Genomic DNA, 6360 nt, shown 5'->3' with positions numbered 1-6360 from the left:
TTCAGGTGTTTGGCCAAGGCTCCTGCGCATAGGGCGTTTTCGTAGTCCAGCCTGTGGCTGACGAGGACCTAGGTGACCATTCTTCTTCTTTCGGTGGGGATCCACCTGTAAATCATGTGGAGTATGTGTAGGGTGTTGAAGCAGGGGGAAGAGACGGCGTTGAACTGCTTGGTCATGAAGAGGGTGGAGTCGAAGATGACCCCTAGGTTGTGTGCGTGGTCATGGGTGTAGGAGCTGTTCCCAGTGCGGTCGGCCACCAGGAGTCGTTCTAGACCGAAGGGGTGGATCCAAGTTTGAGGACCTCCGTCTTGTCCGAGTTCTGCTTCAGGCGGCTGTAACTCATCCATTCGGCGACGGCCGTCATTCCTTCGTGGAGGTTGGTTTTGGCGGTGTGGGGGTCCTTGGTGAGGGATAGGATCAGCTGGGTGTCGTCAGCATAGGAGATGATGTTGAGATTGTGCAGTCAGGCGACGGGGGCCAGCGGTGCCATGTAGATGTTGAATAGTGTAGGGCTGAGGGATGAGCCCTGGGGTATGCCGCAGATAATCTCGGCGGATTCTGGAGCAAAAGGGGGAGAGGCTCATGCTCTGTGTTCTGCGGATGAGGAAGGCGGTGGTCCAGTCCAGGGCATTCTCTTGAATCCTGGCGTCATGGAGGCGTGTTCGTAGTGTGCGGTGGCAGAAGGTGTAGAAGGCGGCTGGCAGGTCCAGGAGGATTAGGGCCGAGGTTTCTCCGTTGTCTAACAGGGTCCGGATGTCGTCGGTGGCCACGGTGAGGATAGTTTCGGCTCTGTGGTTGCTGCAGAACCCGGACTGTGATGGGTCCAGGAAGCTGTTTTTCTCAAGGTAGCGGGTCAGTTGTTTGTTGACGGTCTTCTCGATGACCTTTGCCGGGAATGGGAGCTGGGAGATTGGCCAGAAGTTCTTGAGGTCCTTGGGGTCCGCCTTGGGTTTCTTAAGTAAGGCGTTAATCTCAGCATGCTTGCAGGTCCCCGGGAAGATGCTGTCTCGAAGAAGATGTTGATGGCTTTCCGGAGATGGGGTGCAATGGCGGTACTGGCTTTGTTGAAGGTGCGGGGTGGGCAGGGGTCTGACGGAGATCCGGAGTGGATGGTGTTCATGATCGGCAGCAGCTGAGATATTGCTTTGCTGCCGCCAGGCTGAGCAACGTGTTGTTTTCCTGTGTTCCTGCCCTGAAATCGATTAAACAGATTCTTGAGTCCCGAGCCTTGCCGCCTCCGGGGGAACACGAGCTGTGCTGTCCCGGTTGCCTGTAAATTATATGCTTGGACAGATTCTTGAGTCCCGAGCCGGGACGTAAGCCTTTCAAACTCCCAGGTGAAACACGAGCTGTTGCTGGTTTTCCCGTGTTCCTGTCATTTAAATGCTTGGACAGTAGCGATTTGACACGGGTTAATCTGGATTGTTTCTATGTGAGGAATTCGGTTTCCCTGTCTTTAATTACAAGAATTCCTCGAACTCCAGTAATTAGGACTGTGAGACCTTTGGCACCATGTCCAGCGTTTAAGGAGGTCTGCCCACTCCAATTTCCCCCTTTGTCCTGATGAAGACCCGCGCTGTAAGGGAAACCACCCCAACATGAACCTGGGTCAAAACGTAGACTACTCACCCCTACCACACCAGCTTCTACCGCTGGCAAGATTAGTGCAGCTGTATCGGAAGCCTGGTCTATGAGAACTGTGTAGATTTGTGCAGTTTGTTTCTGTGGCCCCTAACTAGGGGAACCACTTTAAAATTGTATCTATGAACTGAAATTGAATTTATTTGTCACGTAAATGAAGATTGTTTTTCCTTAGTATTCCTCACCAATCCCCTCACAGCACTACCCCTTTCCCCATCCCCCTTTTGTACATGTGGGTGCACTTTTTCCAAACAAATGCAAAAAGGTTTTTTGAATATGTATCGTATAAGCAATGATAAGGTTTTTAGTACTTTGTGAATAAAAACATCGTACTTTGGATTTATTTCTTCTTCCTCTTTTCATTTTTTCTATATATTGGTTCTATTTTCTATAATTCTCCTTTCCCAGTCCGGGACCCCTCTATTTATAGCATTTACAATGCGGCGCACCATGGGGCCAAAAGGGCACAGATGCGTCACGCATCTGTGCCGTAAAGGTGGCGCATTGCTGGAGCTGCATTGCAAGCGTGACGCAGCTCTAGCAATGCTCTGGGGGGTCCTATTCTTTCAATGCTGCCTCAAGCCTTACGCCTGCTTCAAGAAGGCGCAGGGTTTTGACACAGTATTGGCCTAAAAGTGACTGAGTGAAATCTTGTAGATTTACAACGTGACGCATCTCCCAGATGCGTCACGTTGTTAATACCCCGCACCATGGCACATCTGTTGCGCCGCCGCTGCATCACAAAAGTGACGCAAAGGCGGCGCAAAAGAGGCGTAAGGGGCTTGTCAATCTGCCCAGAAGTCTTTAATTCAGATGATGTTTTCTTTTGGTAAGTCAATCATGTGACTGGTCGAAAGCCCAAGGCCAAAGCCAAAGCCAATACGTGATTTGTCGCTTCATGTTATATGTACATGCAACTTTTTCAAGGCTGAATTCGCTGTATTAAGTACCGTACTCAAGGATACCGGCATGAGGAGGCAGTGAGAGGACGATATTTGCATTCACTTTGGGCTGGGGACACGACACACCTTATACATCGCACGGAAATTGCTACACCCCTATGAGGGGAAAAGTATTCAACCCACGCTGGAGGATTGTTGTGGGTCGCAATTATCACCACGCGTTAATGGTACTTAATAGAGCAAACTCAGCCTTGAAAAAGTCACATGTACATATAACAAGAAGCAACGAAACACGTGTTGGCTTTGGGCTTTCGACCAGTCACATGATTGACTTACCCCTTGCATCTTGCCACAGAGGTGCTTGGTACCAGTGCATGGCAACATATTAACAGGAATGCACCATATTTAATAGATACATGCTTTCCTGTCCTTTAAGGCAGTGTGTTGTGCTGTGTGAAAAAATTATAAATATGTGCCTAGGTTGCAGGAACAGGTGTAATGCCCCGGTTACTTACCGGTAATCTTCATTACTCCGAGTATAGTCTTCCTCGCCACATGAGTTACAAAGTGAGCTTTAGCTCCACAACAGAACCCTCCAAAGCAAAAAGAAACCACCTCCCACCCCCTCCCAACATGGCCGACCAGTCCCACCTGACCTCTATAAGAGGCGGGCCGGCCCCACCAATCAGCCTGATCTACCAAGCAAACAATGAAGCCGATAGCCAGACAGGGAGGGGGGGAGGGAACTCATGTGGCGAGGAAGACTATACTCGGAGTAATGAAGATTACCGGTAAGTAACCGGGGCATTACCTCCTCGTTAGTCATCCTCGCCCCCTGAGTTACAAAGTGAGCCAATACCCAAGCCAACAAGGCTTCATTGACCACCAGAACAACAACACCACACGGTGATGCAGAGAAAACCAACCCAAGGTTGATGTAAAACAACTGAAAGGAAAACAGGGACCACAGGGAACCTGGATCCAAGACCTCCAGGAAAAGGAGGCCAACCAGGAGTCGCAGCCCCAGCACTCCGAACGGCCCCAGCGAAGTCCCCCCCGGGACCGCTAGAGACCCATGTACCAGGCGGGTGATGACCACGCCGAGTACAGACAAAACTCCACCGAGGAGACACCCACTAAGGGGGCCCAGGGAACAGTCGCGGACCGACCCCGGGTCCCCGCCGGATCCACCGAACCCAGCGAAGCGTAGGGAAGGATGCCAGCCTGTGCAAGCCCGCGAGCCAAGGAGGAACGAGGGCTAGCGGCCCGAACGAACCGGGCCCAAAAGGCATAACACAGGTCATCCCACCGGGAAAGGAATAAAACGTGCGGCTAAGAGAAGCCAAAACAGCACGCCGACCAACCAGCCCGGCCAAGGGAGGGACCACGTTGGCCGGAAAAAAGCGGTAAAGATACCACCTGAGTCCGAGGCCCCAGGGAAGGGACCCCGGGAAGGACACGGGGGACATGCCGGCGGAACAACCCCGTCCGGCAAAATCCGCAAGAAGGGCGGGGAGCGGAGGAACGACCCCCGCACGTCCATCCGCCCAGCAGACACCATCGCCACCAGGGAAACCTGACAGGCGAGGAACCGCAGAGCCACCGAGGGCCGGGGCCCAAAGGGGCGGACCCCGAAGAGCTCGTAGAACGAGAGAGGGAGTATGCAAGTGTATTGCGATGTGCATAGCGCACCTATCACCCAAAGGCATCAAGGTGCGGGCCTTGGGAACCCGACCTGGTACACCCCCGCGAGATAACCCCAGCAGGATACAAGGCGAGAGCCAGGCATCCCGCCGCAAGGGGCCCAAGTGGAGATTAGGCAAGCATCTGCCCAGAGATGCAGAGTGTGAACAGGTGAGACGAGTAGGCACCGGCATGAGACTACACGAGTCCAAGGAAGTATTGAAGCCCAAGACCCACCGAGGCGGGGAATCGAACCCAGGTCCAGGACCATCTCAGCTACCGGGACTGCCGCCTCCAACCCCTGAGCCACACAGCTCCACAAACATGGAACGCTCCACGAATTTGCGTGACCTCCTTGCGCCGGAGCCGCGGCAATCCTCTCAGTATCGTTCCAAATCATGTATACGTGCCGCCGGAGCGAGCATTGGAACAATCGCGGGAACCCAGCAGCAAAGCCACAACCCCCGAGCAAGCATCCTCCTCCGCTGCAGAACCAGGCCTGCACAAGGAGGCCGGCCAGCCGACAAGAGCCCGCTCAACACCGGCGCCGAGAGCGGGGGACCCAATCACTGTACGGGAAGATCCGGGATCGGCCAGGTGGCTCGAATCGCCAGCTCGGCCAAAGGAGAGGGAACCCGGGGCGGAGGACCCCGCCGGGAGCCAAAAACAGGAATGCCCCAGGACAAGCGTGGCCACCACGCGCGGGAGCCAGGCACATCACTCTAAAACAAGTCCATGCGCAGCCGGGTCGAGCACCCCGGAGCACCCCGGCCCTGCCCAAGCGAATCCCCGAGGACCCGCGAAATCAGAGGGCACGGGGGAAACGCGTACATCAGACTGAAAGGTCACGCGAAAGACCGGGCAATAAGGACCCGGAAGGAGGAGTAGAACCCGGGCCGGAGGGCCGAGTCCCCCCCCCAGAACCGATCCACCGGAGGCAGACCGAGCCGAGGCACCAGGCGCCGAAACACCACCGGGACAGGGCGAGACAAGGCAACGAAGGAAGATTCGACATAGTCGAGCCGTCACAGAGCCGGACCCCGGGGGAAGGATGGCCCGCAGGGACAGGACCGGCGAAACCGACCCTTCCAGGGCGACTGACCCGGTATATGGAACGCCTCACGAACATGCGAGTCCACCTCGCGCAGGGGCCACGCCAATCTCCTGGATATGAGTTGCCGAAGTGAGTACGGCCCATACATGGGGACACCGAAGCATAGGTGCCAAGGCGGCAGGTCAGGACCAAAGGATGCCCCCCCCCCCCCTGACTGACCCAGAGGGAAGTACCGGGTCCAGGCACCTGACCCCCGAAGGAGGACAAGCCCGAGACAGGACCCGAAGGGACCACCGCACATAGAACAGGTCGATTGGTTGGGCCGGCCCGCCTCTTATAGAGGTCAGGTGGGACTGGTCGGCCATGTTGGGAGGGGGTGGGAGGTGGTTTCTTTTTGCTTTGGAGGGTTCTGTTGTGGAGCTAAAGCTCACTTTGTAACTCAGGGGGCGAGGAAGACTAACGAGGAGGTAATGGAGCACTACATGGTCCTGTAGTGGCTCCCACAATACACCAGAGGGTGCAGTACCAAAGGCCATCACTAGGGGAACCACATCAAGTCCCAGTCCAGTCAGAGTCCACGTTGTACAGGTGTAACTAAAGACTGCTGCTGTAGGGAAACTATAAGGTGACACGCCTGGTTGGTTTTTCTTGAACGACGCCGTTAGGTAAGCACTTCCCGTGTAATCTGAATTGACATCTGCTTACCCATGATGCATTGCAAACATGGCTAACTTTAGTTTCAACGTTCTCTTCAGAACCATTACCTTTGAAAGCATTGGTTTAAAAATCGATTCTCGTGGTCAGCCATTCGTGTGGTTAATGATAACGAGAATTCGCAATTTCTGGAAGGCTTTAGGGTGTGAATATTAAGTGAAATAATAAAAATGAAATTGCGGTAGTATTATTTTCGGATACAGAATTAATGAGTAACGTTGTCAGCTGTTGTCAGATCCTAGCTGTCGATTTTCATTAAATGGTGAGTATGGGTTCAAATCTCTGAATGAAGGAATGTCAGAATTTGAAGGGAAACGCTTCCCAATGTTTCGCTTTCTTTCCGCAGTTGTCAGTTTATGGGGCGCC

The 6360-nt window shown here is 53.9% G+C and overlaps 1 non-coding gene across 1 annotated transcript; it reads right to left on the bottom strand.

Annotated features, from left to right (window-relative positions):
* Positions 1-4544: 4544 nt before the first annotated feature.
* LOC147736405 (U6 spliceosomal RNA) lies at positions 4545-4651 on the bottom strand. The gene has a single exon (XR_015308033.1). It is a non-coding gene; the product is annotated as a U6 spliceosomal RNA (small nuclear RNA).
* Positions 4652-6360: the final 1709 nt, after the last annotated feature.

Source organism: Lissotriton vulgaris, chromosome 1_2, assembly GCF_964263255.1.
Source record: "Lissotriton vulgaris chromosome 1_2, aLisVul1.2, whole genome shotgun sequence".
NCBI lineage: Eukaryota > Metazoa > Chordata > Amphibia > Caudata > Salamandridae > Lissotriton > Lissotriton vulgaris.
The sequence above is the reverse complement of the archived record's forward strand: the minus strand, read 5'-3'. Positions and strand labels throughout refer to the sequence as shown.